Source organism: Haliotis asinina, chromosome 1, assembly GCF_037392515.1.
Source record: "Haliotis asinina isolate JCU_RB_2024 chromosome 1, JCU_Hal_asi_v2, whole genome shotgun sequence".
NCBI lineage: Eukaryota > Metazoa > Mollusca > Gastropoda > Lepetellida > Haliotidae > Haliotis > Haliotis asinina.
The window spans coordinates 7,647,469-7,666,910 of record NC_090280.1 but is presented as its reverse complement, the minus strand read 5'-3'; positions in this window follow the sequence as shown (position 1 = coordinate 7,666,910).

Below are 19,442 nucleotides of genomic sequence, written 5' to 3'. Positions count from 1 at the left end.
GAAAATTATGTTCCTGAATTTCAGAGATACCAGAAGTTACAGGAAAAGAAAAACCTTAATTTTGAATCAAATAATGGTGAAGATTACAATGAAGTGTTTTCCTTACATGAGCTACATACAGCTCTTGAGCAAGCTCATGACACAGCAGCGGGTGATGATAATATCCATTACCAGCTACTGAAACACTTACCTGAACCATGCCTATTGCCACTTTTAGATATATTTGATAAAATATGGACGTCTGGAGAATTTCCTCCTTCATGGCGTAATGTCATTGTAGTTCCAGTACCAAAACCTGGTAAGGATCATACAGATCCATCAAATTACAGACCGATATCGCTTACTAGCTGTGTCTGCAAAACCATGGAGCGTATGGTGAATAACAGATTGGTTTGGTATCTTGAAACCAATAACCTAATAACAAATATTCAATGTGGTTGCAGGAAGAATCGTAGTACCATTCATCATTTGGACCGTTTGGAATCCTTCGTTAAAAATGCTATAGTCAATAAACAACATGCTGTATCAATTTTCTTTGATCTTGAGAAAGCTTATGATACAACCTGGAAGCATGGCATTATGAAGGATTTACATGAGTTTGGTTTGAGAGGCCGTTTGCCTCTTTTTATATCAGAGTTTTTAAAAGACAGGCAATTTCAAGTCCGAGTGGGTTCAACCCTGTCTGATCATTACAATCAGGATCAGGGTGTCCCGCAAGGCAGTATTTTGTCCGTCACTTTATTTAGTATTAAAATCAACAGTTTATCCAAGGTTTTAAATAATTCGATTGATGGATCACTTTTTGTGGATGATTTTAATATTTCCTGTCGTGGTAAAAATATGCATACTATTGAACGACAACTGCAGTTATGTTTAAACAAAATAAATAAATGGTGTCTTGAGAATGGTTTTAAATTCTCAAAGTCGAAAACTAACTGTCTACACTTTTGTAGGAAATATAAACCGCATAAGGACCCTGAACTATATTTAAATGGCACTCCTATCAAAGTCGTAAAGGAGGCAAAATTCCTGGGTCTAATATTTGATTCTCACTTAACCTTCTTGCATCATATTAAATCTGTTAAAGCTAAATGCCTGAAAGCACTGGATTTGTTAAAGGTTGTTTCAAACTCAAAGTGGGCAGGTGATCAGACTACCCTCCTTCACTTATATAGATCATTGATACGGTCTAAACTTGATTATGGCTCCATCGTTTATGGCGGAGCCTGCAAAAGCAACCTAAAACTTTTAGATTCTGTCCACCACCAAGGTCTAAGACTTTGTCTTGGATCTTTCAGAACTTCACCTGTTGACAGCCTTAATGTCGAGGCTGATGAGCCATCTCTTGAGCAGCGACGTATAAAATTGGCTTTACAGTCTATCACAAAACTATGTTCCCATGAGTGAAACCCTGCATATGACTGTGTCTTCAATCCTCTCTATGAGGATTTATACACTCAGAAATCTTCTCTTGTTCCGCCTCTTGGTTTAAGAATAAAACCACTTATTTCTGCTGCCGGCATTGAGCTGGATCATATAGCTCCCTCCCGTCTTGTTTCTTCTCCTCTATGGCAATTGGTTAGGCCACAAGTCGACCTAACATTAATTACATTTAAAAAATCTGGCAAATTTCCTCCTTCATGGAGAAATGCCATTGTAGTTCCAGTACCAAAACCTGGTAAGGATCATACAGATCCGTCGAATTATAGACCAATATCGTTAACTAGCTGTGTCTGCAAAACCATGGAACGTATGGTGAATAATAGACTAGTTTGGTATCTTGAAACCAATAACCTGATCACAAATATTCAATGTGGTTTCAGAAAAAATCATAGTACCATTGATTATTTGGTACGTTTAGAATCCTTCGTTAAAAATGCTATAGTCAATAAACAACATGCTGTTTCAATTTTCTTTGATCTTGAAAAGGCTTACGATACCACGTGGAAACATGGCATTTTGAAGGATCTGCATGATTTTGGTTTAAGAGGCCGTTTGCCTCTTTTTATATCACAATTTTTAAAAGACAGGCAATTTCAAGTCCGAGTGGGTTCAACCCTGTCTGATCATTATAATCAGGACCAGGGTGTTCCCCAGGGCAGTATTTTGTCGGTGACCCTATTTAGCATTAAGATCAATAGTTTATCCAAGGTTTTAAATGATTCAATTGATGGATCGCTTTTTGTGGATGATTTTAATATTTCCTGTCGTGGTAAAAATATTGAACGGCAATTACAGTTGTGTTTAAATAAAATAAATAAATGATGTCTTGAAAACAGTTTCAAATTCTCCAAGTTGAAAACTAACTGTCTACACTTTTGTAGGAAATATAAACCACATAAAGACCCTGAACTATCTCTAGATGGCACACCAATTAAAGTTGTGAAGGGAGCTAAGTTCTTGGGTCTCATTTTTGACTCGCACTTAACGTTTTTACCGCATATTAAATCACTTAAGACTAAATGCCTGAAAGCACTTGACTTGTTGAAAGTGGTTTCAAATTCTAAATGGGGAGCAACTTAAAACTATTAGATTCAGTCCATCATCAAGGTCTAAGACTTTGTCTTGGCTCCTTTAGAACTTCACCTGTTGACAGCCTGTATGTCGAGGCTGATGAACCATCTCTTGAGCAGCGACGTATAAAATTAGCTTTACAGTATGTAACGAAACTATATTCAAATGAGTCAAACCCTGCATATAACTGTGTTTTCAATCCCCTGTATGAGGATTTATACAATAAGAAATCTTCTCTTGTTCCGCCTCTTGGTTTAAGAATAAAACCACTTATTTCTGCTGCCAGCATTGAGCTGGAAAACATAGCTCCTTCCCGTCTTCTTTCTTCTCCTCCTTGGCAGATGGTTAGGCCACAAGTTGACCTAACATTAACGACATTTAAAAAATCAGAAACGAATGAATTACAGTATAAACAAGAATATAATCAACTGAAACATAAATATAGCAATTATAAATCCTTATTTACAGATGTGTCCAGGGACGGTGGCGCAGTGGCTTGTGCCACTGTCATTGGATCGAGAACAATATCTTCTAGATTACGAGATAAGAGTTCTCTTTTTACAGCTGAAGCTAACGCCATACTAACAGCTCTTAAATATATTCAAAGACACCCGAAACGTAAACAGTATATCATATATTCCGACTCTCTTTCTTGTCTTCAGGCTATTAAAAATATTTCTTGTAAACATCCACTTTTAATTGAAATTATTGAATTGTATAATAATCTTGCCACTGGCCAATACGACATCGTCTCTGGTAACAAAATGGCCGATCTTGCTGCCAAGGCAGCACTCAACAAATCTATGACGCCACTTCTTAGTCCATACTCTATCATTAGAACTTACATCCGTGATCTGATGCAGAAGAAGTGGAGCACCCAAGTAGGTACAAATAAATTACATGAAATAAAACCGTATATTGATTACACCTACTTGGGTTGTCAGTCCAGATTTGAAGAGGTTATTTTAAGACGATGTCGTATTGGCCATACTAGATATACTCATGTGCACCTGTTAAAAGGTGAGGATCCTCCGTTTTGTATCCCTTGTGATGAGAGAGTCACGGTCAAGCATAGTCTGCTTGACTGTGTTGAATTCTCCATCACAAGGGATAAATAGTTTACAGTTAAAACAATGAAGGATCTTTTGACCAGCTTTAATTCATATTTAATTATAGGTTTTTTAAAAGAAATTGATTTTTTGATTGAATGTTGAATGTTATGTTGTGTAAATAGATGTATTTTAATGATTGGTAGTTTAGATTAGTAACATGAATTGTTAGTGGCTGTACCCTCAAAGGGGGTTGAAGTATTGTAAAATTATTGTCCTCCTGAGAGGGTACGCAAGTCCACAACCATTCACAGTAAATTTAAGTTTACCAGAATTTTAATCGTAGTATTCATGTGATTTTAATTTCGGCTAACTTTTCATACAATCGCCAGCAGCTGAAGGAATGGTGTAAATCCAACTAGGGACCATGTAGGTAGCAAAGGTACTGTAAGTCCCCATGGTTCCTAGTGTGGTGATCTACCTTCTGTTGTTGGCGATCTATAGTCTGCTTTTACACTGTATTGTCTAAATAGTGCTATTAGTTTTAACTTTCCATGCTAGTTTTAATTGAAATTGTGATATTCTAATTGTTTTACTGTCCTTCGTCGACAGGTTTTTATGATGTATATATGCTCTTTTTCATTGTTGAATGTTCTCGTCACGATATGGCTGAGATATTGCCGATGTGACGTTAAATATTAACTCACTCACTCACTTACCAGAATCCTACCTAGAAACTCTTCTCAATATTTTTGATGATATTTGGACATCGGGTAACTTTCCTCCCTCATGGCGTGACGCCATAGTAGTACCAATACCTAAACCTGGACGTGATCGTACGGATCCATCAAATTATCGTCCGATTTCATTAACTAACTGTGCTTGCAAGACCATGGACTAGTTTGGTACTTGGAAACAAATAACCTTATAACTAATATACAGTGTGGTTTCCGTAAAAACAGAAGTACTGTCGATCACTTTGTGCATTTAGAATCATCTGTTAAAAATGCACTAATTAATAAACAACATGCTGTGTCTATCTTTTTTGATCTAGAAAAAGCATATGACACAACCTGGAAATATGGTATTTTAAGAGACCTACATGACTTCGGCTTGCGAGGTCGTTTACCTCAATTTATAGCCAACTTTTTAAATGGCAGACAGTTTCAAGTTCGAGTGGGTTCTACCCTGTCTGGTCATTACAATCAGGATCAGGGTGTTCCACAAGGCAGTATTTTGTCTGTCACACTTTGTAGCATCACGATAAATAGTTTATCAAAAGTTTTCACCGATTCAATTGATGGATCGTTATTTGTGGATGATTTTAATATTTCTTGTCGTGGGAAAAATATGCACACTATTGAAATAAATGGTGTCCTGAAAACGGCTTTAAATTTTCTAAATCCAAAACTAATTGTATACATTTTTGCAGAAAATATAAACCACATCAGGACCCTGAACTATCTCTAGATGGCACTCCCATCAAAGTTGTAAAGGAGGCCAAGTTCTTTGCCTGATCTTCGACTCCCATTTAACATTTCTGCGTCATATCAAGTCCCTTAAAACTAAATGCCTGACGGCGCTTGACTTGTTGAAAGTTGTTTCCAACTCCAAGTGGGGAGGGGATCAAACTACACTCTTACACCTATATCGATCACTGGTCCGTTCAAAACTTGACTATGGCTCAATCGTATATGGTGGAGCCTGCAAAAACAACCTTAAACGTCTTGATTCTGTCCACCATCAAGGTCTAAGACTTTGTCTAGGGTCTTTCAGAACTTCGCCCATTGAAAGTCATCGTTGAGGCCGATGAACCATCTCTTACACAACGTCGTATAAAACTGTCTTTACAATACATTAGTAAATTATATTCTGATGAATCTAATCCTGCGTATAACTGTGTGTTCAATCCGCTTTATCAGGATTTGTATCACAAAAAGGCTTCTCATGTTCCACCTCTTGGTCACAGAATTAAACCATTTATTTCTTCTGCCGGTATTGAGCTGGAACGTATATCGCCTGCCCGTCTTCTTTCTTCTCCTCCTTGGCAATCGGTTAGGCCACAAGTTGACCTAACATTAACATCATTTAAAAACTCAGAAACAAATGCATTACAATATAAACAAGAATATCATCAATTACCCTCTGATCCTTCTTCGGGGCCTCTTAGGCCCGGCATGACATTTAAAAGGTGATTCTGAGTTTACCTTTGGATGTTTTTTCACATGCTTTTATGACTTTTTTTCTAATTGTATTTTATACATATTCTCTAAATTTCTTCCAAAAACTTTGCATTTTCATAATTATTAGAGCGATTTTTTAAAAAAGGTCACACTAACTGCCAAGCGGGCTTGTCAGGCCCAGTGCCTTGGCTGATTTGTAACTCTTTATACTGATATCACATGAAGTGAGGACTTTGCTGCAGGGACTGGCATCTTTCCCAGCAGTGACGTGCAACTCATTCATGTCACTTTTTTGTGCAGAACCATTTAAAACATAATACCTACATGTGGCTTTGTTGAAATGGCTGTTCACGGCGTATCCTCGACGTTGACGCGTCTGAAAGTGATTCAGGAGATAGTTTGTATTTGCCATCAAGTGATGAAGATTCTGAATCCTCTGATACAGGAGAGTCTGACACTGACAGTAGTGCTGCTGCTGAAAATTCCATCAAATACGCTGGTAAAGATGGGAGTGTGTGGTATAGTCAACCGATTACTCAACGTCGTGCACCTGCCCATAATGTTATTCGCGGTCCTTTGAAGAAAGTGATACACACGGACCACATATCGACCGAATCTCATATGTTTCAGGCCTACACTAGTACGGAAATTATAGACATCATTGTCAAATACACAAATGCAGAGGGGCAGAAGAGAAATGATGAGCGGGGTAAAGAAGCATCTGAGTGGCTGAATACAGACAGGGATGAGATATTTGCACTGATTGGCATACTTTTAGCTTGTGGTCATTTGAAGCAAAATATGGTGGATGTTGATACTTTGTGGAGCACATCGTATGGGCCACCTATCATAAGATGCACAATGAGTAAAACAAGATTCAGAGACCTTGTGGCTGCTCTGAGATTTGGTGATAAATGTTCACGTTCCCAAAGGCGTGCTAAGGACAAATTTGCACCAATACGTGACATCTGGGCAAAGTTTGAGTTGTCCCTTCGAAGGTTTTACATACCAGGCGTCAATATTACCGTTGATGAACAACTTGTACTTTTTCGCGGCAGGTGCAGTTTTCTTCAGTATCTCCCATCCGAACCTGATAAATATGGGATAAAGTTATTCTGGGCAGTTGACTCGGAAACATTCTATCCACTTTCATGTATCCCTTATTTAGGCAAAGAAGGAACCAAAAGACAAGTTGGACTTGGACGGTCATTGACACTAGATTTGTGCAGGCCATTCTTTGGCTCTCACAGAAATATCACTGCTGATAATTGTTTTGCTTGTCGTGATCTGGCTGGTGATCTCCTGATTAATGGGCTTACATTTGTTGGAACTTTGCGCCAAAATAAAAAAATTCTACCTCCAGAATTTACATGGAAAAAGGGAATGCAACTCTACGAATCGCGCTTTGCCTTTCAAGATAAAGTAACCCTTGTACAGTACCAAAGCAAGAACAACAACAGCGTGAGGTTGATCAGCACCATGCACAATCAGCGAGAGATTGATGCTTCATCAGAGAAGAAAAAGCCAGTGATTGTGAATTACTACAACAGCACCAAGGGTGGTGTGGACACAATGGATTACATGGCCCACCAATACACAACCAAACGAAGGACAAGAAGATGGCCCCTTGTTATGTTTACAAATATGCTGGACACAGCAGGCATTGCAGCATTTACAGTGTGGACAATGAAATATTCTGAGTGGAAATCCACAAACACTAGCAGGTACATATTCTTTACTGTTTTCACATGTAAACTTAAGTCTGTACCTCATTGTTCTCCATCTATAGGTGCATTGTGTCGATATTATTTTTGCACTCTCTTACACTTTTCTCTGTAGATATATAATCTCTCATACATTCTCTCACTAACAATTGTCTTCTGCTCACATTTCATTTCATATTTCATTCTCATATATATTCTTCCTCACGTCTGTCTCTCACTCAATTAATCCTCTCAGTGTCTCATAGGCACCCGTGGCGAGCCACCTCCTCGTGGTGGGTGCTGGGTAATGCTAAGAGCTCGCCGACACCCCCGTAGTGAACCCGGGGGGATATTTGGTCCACCAACCCGTTTGCCGTGGGTTGCGTCCCGTGTCGGTGGAGGACGGGATCCTGGTGGTTGAGGGCACTGGGACTTTTAACTGTGTTCCATTGCCCAACACACCACTTTGGCCCTGACTTCACCTAGACGGGTGGTCGAATGGGCCCGGTTCGACCAATCGGCTGGTCATGCCAAGCCCTGTGCATGGAGGATATGTATCATTGCACAAATTTTATTTGGATTTTTACTTTCGGTCTTGGCTTATTTGTTCATTGAGCTTTTCGAAATTTAAAATGCATTTTTGAAGTTCTGAACTTTTGCCTAGAGTCTTATGCCCAGAAGGCGGTGGCTCATGGGCCAATCTGGTAGATTAATTATTTCTAATTCTTCTGCTGGAGTATATCATCCGGGTATCCTTGGTGCTGTAAGCTGGAGGCCCGCTTGCTTTAGCATTGTCCTTGTGATACTCCGTGGTGAGTGGGGAGCTCGGATGATGAACCGTATTACACTAACCATGGCTTATGAAACTCCAACAAAAAAAACCCAAAACGTCCACTTGATATTGACCTTGTTGATACTGACCATTGACCGTCTACATCGATTGAGTATTGGCCACGTTTCATTGCGATTGAGACTCCTGACAAGACACCGTTGAAATTAAACCCCTTTGCTGTATCCAAAGGTATTCAAGGTATTGCTGGGGATGTGAAGAACATAAGACGCTTACGTTCGGGTGCCCTGCTAGTAGAGTGCGGGAAAAAGCAGCAAGCAACAAATCTGATGAATATTAAATCTTTCGTGGGCATTCCCGTCACGGTTTCTGCACACAAAACCTTGAATACAAGTAAAGGTATCGTGAGAGATAGAGATCGATTGTTTGATGATATGTCGGAACTTGATATAGGATCTGAAATGAAAGATCAAGGTGTACTATATGTCAAGCGCTTTACAACTCGCAGAAACAACGAAACCGTCAAAACAAATACGTATCTGTTTACTTTTTCATGTCCTAATGCTCCAAAATCAGTGAAGGCAGGCTACTGCAACATACAACTTGATACCTACATCCCCAACCCGCTCAGGTGTTTTAAATGCCAGAAATATGGACACGGTGTAAATACGTGCATATTGTCTGTTGTGTGTGCTCACTGTGGTGAGAAGACACACACAACAGAAGATTGTGACAGCGATTATAAAAAATGCACCAATTGCCCAGGCGACCATTCGTCCTTTTCTAAACAGTGTCCTATTTGGAAGGAGCAAATGGAGATCAATAAAATAAAATTTACTCAAAATATCTCTTTTTCGGAGGCCAAAAAACTGGTAAAGAGATCTGATCTTCCACAAACTTATGCTACAGTAGCAAACACATCATCGGGATCAAAATCTAACACTACATCAACCACAGGCTGCCAAACTACCTTGACTTGGGTAAATGGCGATTCTCCACAGCTTTTGTACCCAGCTATATCATCACAGACTGAGGAATCACTTCCTAGTACCTCAAAGTCGTCTTCTGATCTCAAATCATCATCTCAGTCACACTCAAAGTCTCAATCCACAGCTGATAGTCAACAAACTGTGAAAAATAAATCGAAGCCAAAGCCTGATGCTTCAAAACAACAAAGTGGCAGAGCTCCTAAAGGGTCACAGAACAAAATTCAATTGCTCAATAAATACGAGTCTCTTGAAGACATGGACGTTTCTGAAAACGTCCATTCTAGGGCACATAGCTTGTCGCCCTCTAAAAGAGTGCGGGGTAGATCCCCAATAAATCCCCCCAAAAGATAGTTTATTCCAATAATATTGTACAGTGGAACTGCAGAGGATTGAGGACTAATTTACATGAATTACAGCTATTAGTCCAAGATTTTACACCTTCAGCGATATGTCTCCAAGAGACATATTTAAAACAAACAGATACATTTAACCTTCGTCAGTTTAATGCATATCACTGTTTTGCACCTCCGGGTGGATCATCCATTCTAGTCAAACAAAACGTTATTCAAAGCCCTGTTTCACTTAATACTAATATGCAGGCTGTTGCAGTGAGAATTACTTTACATGTAGCGTTTACGCTATGCTCTCTTTATATTTCTCCGTCGACGACGTTTGCTAAAACTGATCTTCAAGCTCTATATGATCAGCTCCCGAAGCCCTGTATTATTATGGGAGATTTAAATGGGCACAACCCACTCTGGGGTAGTGTAACTACAACCACTAAAGGGAAATTGTTGGAGGACTTTTGTTCTGACAATGACTTATGTATTTATAATGATGGTTCCAACACATATTTACACCCTGGGACAGGGACCTATTCTGCTCTTGACTTGTCATTGACAACTTCCGAACTACTAAATGAATTCGAATGGTCAGTCCACGATGACCTCTGTGGAAGTGACCATTTTCCTACTATGTTAAAAGCTGTAACTCCATCCGATGTTCCTCCATCATCAAGACGAAATTTTAAAAAGGCTAACTGGGCTTTATATGAAACACTGTGTGCTGAAAAACTTAAACCCGAACGTTTTATTGACGTTCCTGATGCTATTAAATGCTTTTCTGATGAACTGAATTCCATAGCTGCTGAGTGTATACCAAAGTCCTCTGTAGTTCCACACATAAGAAAACCATGGTTCAACGATGAGTGCAAACAAGCTAGGAAGGCAAGGAAAAAAGCAGAACATTATTTCCGTCGCCATCCTATGGTGCATAATTTAAATAAATTTAAAATTTAAAATGCTAAAGCACGGCGTACTTTTAGACAGAACAAACGCCAATCTTGGCAAAATTATGTATCTAAAATAAATTCTCGGACACCCATGTCCAAGGTATGGAACATGGTCCAGAAAATCAAAGGTACTAAATCTACTGTCCATCATCTTAAACATGGAGATCAATTACTTACTGATAAATCAGATATCGCAAATAAACTGGGCGAAACTCTTGCTAAACATTCTTCCTCTTCAAATTATGTACCTAAATTTCAGCAATATCAAACACAACAAGAAACGAAAACTATTAATTTCAATTCTGATAATGGGGAAGATTATAATGAAACTTTTTTCTATTCATGAACTCCATACTGCTCTTGATCAAGCTCATGACACTGCTACAGGAGCTGATAACATACATTATCAACTCCTGAAGCACTTACCAGAAACCTGTTTAGAGACGCCCTTACCTATTTTTGATGATATTTGGACTTCAGGTAAATTTCCTTCTTCATGGCGTGATGCCATAGTAGTACCAATACCTAAACCTGGACGTGATCACACGGATCCGTCCAATTATCGTCCGATTTCAATAACTAGCTGTGTTTGCAAGACCATGGAACGCATGATAAATAATCGACTTGTTTGGTACTTGGAAACCAATAACCTAATCACAGATATACAGTGTGGTTTCCGTAAAAATAGAAGTACTGTCGATCACTTAGTGCGACTGGAATCATTTGTGAAAAACGCACTAATTCATAAACAACATGCTGTGACTATCTTTTTTGATCTAGAAAAAGCATATGACACAACCTGGAAACATGGTATTTTGAGAGATCTACATGATTTCGGTTTGCGAGCTCGTGTGCCTCAATTCATAGCCAACTTTTTAAATGACAGACAATTTCAAGTTCGCGTAGGTTCTACTCTGTCTGATCATTATAATCAGGATCAGGGTGTTCCACAAGGCAGTATTTTGTCAGTCACACTTTTTAGTATCAAGATAAATAGTTTGTCAAACGTTTTAAACGATTCAATTGATGGATCATTATTTGTGGATGATTTTAACATTTCTTGTTGTGGTAAAAATATGCATACTATTGAACGGCAACTGCAGTTGTGTTTAAACAAAATAAATAAATGGTGTCTTGAAAACGGCTTCAAATTTTCGAAGTCCAAAACTAATTGTATACATTTTTGCAGAACATATAAGCCACATAAGGATCCAGAACTATCTCTAGATGGCACTCCCATCAAAGTTGTAAAGGAGGCCAAGTTCCTGGGATTAATTTTTGACTCACATTTAACGTTTCTACCGCATATCAACTCCCTCAAAACTAAATGCCTGAAGGCACTTGACTTGTTGAAAGTCGTTTCAAATTCTAAATGGGGAGGGGACCAAGCTACCCTCCTGCAACTTTATCGATCACTGATCCGGTCAAAACTTGATTATGGCTCCATTGTATATGGTGGAGCCTGTAAAAGCAACCTGAAACTTTTAGATTCTGTTCAACATCAAGGTCTAAGACTTTGTCTTGGCTCCTTTCGGACTTCACCTGTTGACAGCCTGTACCTTGAGGCCGATGAGCCATCTCTTGAGCAGCGACGTATCAAATTAGCTTTACAGTATGTAACAAAATTATATTCCAGTGAGTCAAACCCTGCATATAACTGTGTTTTCAGTCCTCTGTTTGAGGACTTATACAATATGAAATCTTCGCTTGTACCGCCTCTTGGTTTAAGAATTAAACCATTTCTTGCTGCTGCCGGCATTGAGCTGGAAAATATAGCTCCTTCCCGTCTTCTTTCTTCTCCTCCTTGGCAGTTGGTTAGGCCCCAAGTGGACCTAACACTGACCACATTTAAAAAATCAGAAACCAATGAATTACAGTATAAACAAGAATATCATGAATTGAAACATAAATATAGCAGTTATAAATCCTTATTTACAGATGGGTCCAAGGATGGTGGTGCAGTTGCTTGCGCTACTGTCATTGGATCCAGAACAATATCTTCTAGATTACCAGATAATAGTTCCATTTTTTCAGCCGAAGCTAACGCCATATTAACAGCTCTCAAATATATTCAAAGACACCCGAAACGTAAAGAGTATATAATATATTCCGACTCTCTTTCTTGCCTTCAGGCTATTAAAAATATTTCTTGTAAACATCCACTTTTAATAGAAATTATTGAACTGTATAATACTCTTGCTACTGGCCAATACGACATCGTCTTTTGTTGGTTACCCAGTCACGTAGGTATTTCTGGGAATGTGATGGCTGATCTTGCTGCCAAGGCAGCACTCAACAAATCTGTGACACCACTTCTTCTTCCATATTCAGATTAGAAAGCAAGCATTAGAACGTATATCCGTGATCTGATGCAGAAGAAGTGGGACACTCAAGTAGGTATAAATAAACTACATGAAATAAAACCCTACATTGGTTATACATACTTGGGTTGTCAGTCCAGATTTGAAGAAGTCATTTTCCGACGATGTCGTATTGGCCATACAAGATACACTCATGCATACCTCTTAAAAGGCGAGGATCCTCCGTTTTGTATCCCTTGTGATGAGAGAGTCACGGTCAAGCATATTCTGCTTGACTGTGTTGAATTCTCCATCACAAGGGATAAATTTTTCAATGTCAAAACTATCAAAGACCTTTTTAGCACTGTTAGTTGTCATTTAATCATTGGTTTTTTAAAAGAAATTGATTTTTTGGTGGAATTTTGAAAATTATGTTGTGTAAATAGATGTATTTTAATGATTGGTAGTTTGAATTAGTCACTTGAATTGTTGGTGGCTGTACCCTCAAAGGGGGTTGAAGTATTGTAAAATTATTGTCCTCCTGAGAGGGTACGTAAGTCCACAAACATTCACAGTAAATTTAAGTCTACCAGGATTTTAATCGTAGCATTCATGTTCTTTTAATTTCGGCTAACTTTTCATACAATCGCCAGCAGCTGAAGGGATGGTGTAAATCCAACTAGGGACCATGTAGGAAGCAAAGGTACTGTAAGTCCCCATGGTTCCTAGTGTGGTGATCTACCTTCTGTTGTTGGCGATCTATAGTCTGTTTTTATATTGTATTGTCTAAATAGTGCTATTAGTTTTAACTTTCCATGCTAGTTTTAATTGAAATTGTGATATTCTAGTTGTTTTACTGTCCTTCGTTGACGGGTTTGTATGATTTATATATGCTCTTTTTCATTGTTGAATGTTCTCGTCACGATATGGCTGAGATATTGCCGATGTGACGTTAAGTATTAACTCACTCACTCACTCACAGTGTCTCATCTTGTAAACATCTGTCAACCCTCTATTCTATTCCCTATTGCCACCTTTTGTAATTCTTTACCTGTCCCTCTATTAGTTCATAATACTTCCATGATTCCAGAAGGAGGGAATTCTTGAGGACAACTGCGGAACAGTTGATGTCACCACAGATACAGAAACGCAGGAATGAAGGAAGAACAACTGCCAATGTTCGACTTGAGGTTTCCAAGATCTTTGACACAGCAGAGGACACAGAACCATCCAGCCCAAAGAGAAGAAGGAGGTGTTGCCTTTGTCCATCGTCCAAGGACAGAAAGTCCAAACAAAGATGCGACAGTTGCACCAGAAATGTTTGCAAGGAACACAGTACCATGAAAATTGTCTGTGATGACAGTACTCCTTGACTGTTGCAGCAGCTCAGCCATTTTACATTATCAGATGTTTAGCTTACTGTTTTATAGTTTAAATTCTGTGACAGGTTTTGGCAGGCTGACGTTGACAAGGCATAAATATTGTACCTGAGTGTTCTATCAAAAGAAATATTGGAATAACAAATATCTTTCTTTTTCATTTAAAAGGCAAGCTTTATTTTTCTGAATATTACAGATAATTTGAAATTATTTTTTGTTCAGTATGGCTTGTAGCGCTCCTTTTTACTCTTGGTGGTCTTGCATTGGTCACATTTCTTGGGTGGTGGTCGCCAAGGAAAGTCAATAAGTTGTTTGATGGTCAGCCTGATGCACTGCAAAATAACATAGCTTTCATAAAATCCAATAACTGGCATACTGACATAGTTAGAGTTTATAGTCATTACAAAACTATTCATTCGGAGCTGTAAAGAGTTACATATGCGCTCTACTTACATCATCTTTCTTGTCATAGTGGGCATCATATTGGCCTGAAGATGCATCGGCAAAAGGTTGTCGGACAACATTGCGTATTTCGAGGGGGTAGATTAGGGTAGACCCAGGAGTCGCAAGCTTACCACCATGCTGAAATATACATTGTAAATTTCCTGTAAACCATTCTGAAATGTTAAATAAAGAATTTGAACGTAAACTATATATTGTAATGTTATACATGTGGTTAGAGCGAATGTTAAAGTAACAACAAAACGAAACTAAAAGAAAAACAAAACCTACAACAAACTGCCCATACATATATCTATAAGCCTCCTGACGGCTGGTTCCATGATGCATGAGGATGTGATAAAGACCCTGTTGAACTTTGTCTCTGTAACCAAAGATATCATCATAAAAAAGACCCCACATTTTTAGTTAAATATCACTAGTTTAAAACGTCTGTGATCAATAAACTGTAAAATTTTGAAACTTAATAAACTTATCCAATTTGTGAAAATATTGCAAATACTTACCCATTATTCTCAACCATCCTCATGAATTCATTCATTGTCCTTCCTTTTCCAAATAAACGAATTGCCAAACGCATCGGACATCCTAGGCAGCAGACATTGGATTGAAACTTTAAGTTTACTAGTACCTGGGCCTGACAGGCCCCCTTGGCAGTTAGCATGCGTTTTTTTTCACCAGGATCAGAGGGTTAAAACATAAATATAGCAATTACAAACCCTTATTTACAGATGGATCCAAGGACGGTGGCACAGTGGCTTGTGCTACTGTCATTGGATCCAGAACAATATCTTCTAGATTACCAGATAATAGTTCTATTTTTACTGCAGAAGCAAACGCCATATTAACAGCTCCCAAATATATTCAAAGACACCCTAAATGTAAACAATATATAATCTATTCTGATTCTCTTTCTTGCCTTCAGGCTATTAAAAATATCTCTTGTAAACATCCACTTTTAATAGAAATTATTGAATTGTATAATGATCTTGCAACTGGCCAATACGACATCGTCTTTTGTTGGTTACCCAGCCATGTAGGAATCTCTGGTAACACATTGGCTGACCTGACTCAACAAATCTGTGACACCACTTCTTATTCCATACTCTGATTATAAAGCTAGCATTGGAACTTACATCCGTGATCTGATGCAGAAGAAGTGGGACACCCAAGTGGGTATAAGTACATTACATGCAATAAACCTTATATTGGTTATACCCACTTGGGTTGTCAGTCCAGATTTGAAGAGGTAATCATGCGGCGATGTCGTATTGGTCATACTAGATATACTGATTCATACCTATTGAAAGGTGAGGATCCTCAGTTTTGCATCCCTTGTGATGAGAGAACCACGGTCAAGCATATCCTGCTTGACTGTGTTGAATTCTCCATCACAAGGGATAAATATTTCAATGTACAAACAATTAAGGATCTTTTTAACACCGTAAGTTCTCATTTAATTCTTGGATATTTAAAAGAAATTGATTTCATCTTTGAATTTTGATTATTATGTTCTGTAGATAGCTGCATTTTAATTCATGGTAGTTTGGATTAGTAACTTGAATTGTTAGTGGCTGTACCCTCAAAGGGGGTTGAAGTATTGTAAAATTATTGTCCTCCGGAGAGGGTACGTAAGTCCCAAAACATTTCCTGTACGTTTAGACTTATGCTGTTTTTAATCGTAGTATATGTGTATTTTTATGTTTTGGCTAGATGTGACTAAATTCCTAACAGCTGAGGGGATGATGTAAATCCAACTAGGGTCCATGCAGGTAGCAAAGGTACTGTAAGTCCCCATGGTCCCTAGTATGGTGATCTACCTTCAGTTGTTGGCAATCTATAGCCTGATTTTATGTTGTATTGTCCGAATAGTGATATAATTTTTAACTTTCCACACTAGTTTTAATCATACTTGTGACAATCTAGTTGTTCTGCTGTCCCTCGTTGACAGGTTTTTATAGTATCCATATATTTCACTTCAGTATTAAACGATATGGCTGAGATATTGCCGATGTGACGTTAAATATTAACTCACTCACTCACTCACTCACTCACGTACAAAGAGTATACATTATCATGTGAATGATGCGCATAAAGAACGCTTTTGAATTCAACCTGTATTCGAAGGTTTACACAACTCAGTACTCCAATCACCACACGGTGTTGCATAACATCATTACCCACGTAAATACAGGGAGAATAGCATACACTCAGGAAAAATAAGAATATGACATTATGAGACCAATCAAACATTTCATTGTTATTTCCTGTTGTCGGGAACAAATGTTGAACTTGAGTGTGATCACAACATATTTCGGGCAGATGAAACGAATACAGATAAGTAAACATTCACAGATACTTGATAATGCTTGAAGAATAGATCTCATAAAGAAAGAAGAAAGAGGCGTGCATGGTCTGATAGAGATAGATATTGAGAGAAAGAATCTACGAACCAAGATATTTATAACAACACAAAGAACTATCCAATAGCCAACGACACATAGAACAAGAAACATAAGACTTACAAAATATATAATTGAGTGGATAACGCACTTGGTACAGCAGCATATTATCCAGCTGCAAGTGATCCAGTTAAAGGTCACATGCAACCAAAAAATCAAACATAATTAAAACACATTTATCACTTATTCATGACATATAATATACATTGCTGCTTGTAAAAAAAACAAATAAACACAATTATAAGCGTACAATCGCGATTCAAAAGTGCAATATTTTGTACTTGGGTTTACTTTCCCCGAAATGAAGCCCTCGGGAGACCGAACCCAGTCATAGCGGGTGGAGATGCACTTAAATGTAACGACGGCTTCCGATTGGCTGTTTCATTTGCTGATATGCTGAGGGTTCATTGTGCGTACAGAAAGATGATCTGTTTGATGAGCATTTTAGAAGTATAGCCAGTCACAAGAAAGTAAGATTCTTTATGGATAACAACTTCTTTTTGTGTACCTGATGCGTCGTTTTCAGTATGGATTCATATACTGTTGTCAAACAAAATCATATGCACGAAAAGAAGTCGTTATCCATGAAGAATGTATATAGAGATGTTGGGTTTGGAAAATACATGTTCTCTGAATTTGCGCTCGATCCAATGAATAATCATATCAGTAGAGATGGTAAACTACTGCGTGGTTGGAATCTGTCATTCGTCCAAGTACAAAGCAGGACTTGAAACTGACAAGAGTTTGCACCAGCTTCCGTCAGATCCGGTCATCCGAAAAAAAATGAATGTAGTTTGTTTGCAACCCACAGACATAAAAACATGTCATGTGTATCACACGTGCCTAGTTACATAATGTGGCAGACACGGGACTCATGTGCACGAGTCATAAATAAACTTATTTTCTTTATGTCGTATAGTCTGATAGGTGTTAAGTTCAAACTGCACGTGGTCAGTGATTGAAGCTGTGTATTGCATGTTGTCTTTAGCAGACAGGCAGACAGACATATAGGTGTGAATAAACCAGACACTGAGCTTTCTCTGTGACAGAGACTGCTTACCACAATCAATAAGTTATTTTACGTAACGAGTAGATTATTTACTTGTTTGTGTACACAACCAAGATGTCAATGCTCACGACCTCAGACGCTGGGCATGCATACTGTTTCAAGCTCTGCGAACCTATTCACTGCTCATGCGTTATGGACGCAGCGCAGCACAGCTGTTGAAACCAGTTCCCCCCTCCGATTTCGTGGGCTTTATTTTCATCGCGTTTTTTTCAACTTTATAGGTTGAATTGGCATTTTTTTATGATTTGTTTCGGTAAGTGCATACCGAAAGGTACCAGAATCTGCAAAGGTCTGTTTTACGTTGCATGTGACCTTTAAGTTATATTTATATTTGATCAGGTCGGCCTCTCACGAGATCACTGTGTTGCGTGGGACCTTCATTTATGTACACACGGGTATGTGTTGTTCTCAATTTTGACCTTTTGATAATGACTTGTCGTTTATCCCAGAAGGAACCAATCTTGACTCTAAGATTTCGTCGATTCTCCGAACGTTTCCTGCCTATCTGGTGACTCCTGTCGATGTCCGAGATCGAGATACGGATGTCAGGATGCGCAGTTTTCAACTCTTCTGTTACCGATTCGTCTGTATTTTCTCCCTCGTTCCCAGTAATGCCTGCAATTCTGTTGAATTTCTTCAGTTATACTGTTCTAAATCATCAGTTTTCTGTGTGACTTCTTTTCTAAGCAATATAATCTGTGCCTTGAGGGGTTTGCTTTTGCCTTTGAGTTTAAAGATTGCGTTTAGAGTTTACACAACAGATCTAAAATTGCTGTGTTATGAGATCAGCAGTGATCTTCATAACCTGTTACCCCTTTCCAAAAGGTATTAATAAGCATATGTGTGACAATCGTATTCATGTATCGTACTAGGTTACCTCCCTTCCCCAATAATAAAGCTTATATGCTTGCAACGCAAGACTTGAACATAACCTGAAAGAGGAAGCTGTTGACTATTTTACATTTGACACATCTCGCAAGGGTGGCAGAGGCATTGATCTCCCGAAAGATGTTGGATACGCGTTCATCATGTGAGACAAAACGAGAATTTGACAATTTCAAGGTTGTATTCAAAAGTGATAGATCATAACATTAGACAACGTGCAAGTGTGTCCACGGATGGGATAGTTATAAGAGAGAATATAAAGGGTGCAGTTTCACAGCATACGTTTCAAGGGAAAAAAAGGACAGGTAAGCATATTAGATTTTTCTTCTCCCACCCACAGATATTTGATCCTTATTTCTGAGTGACTGA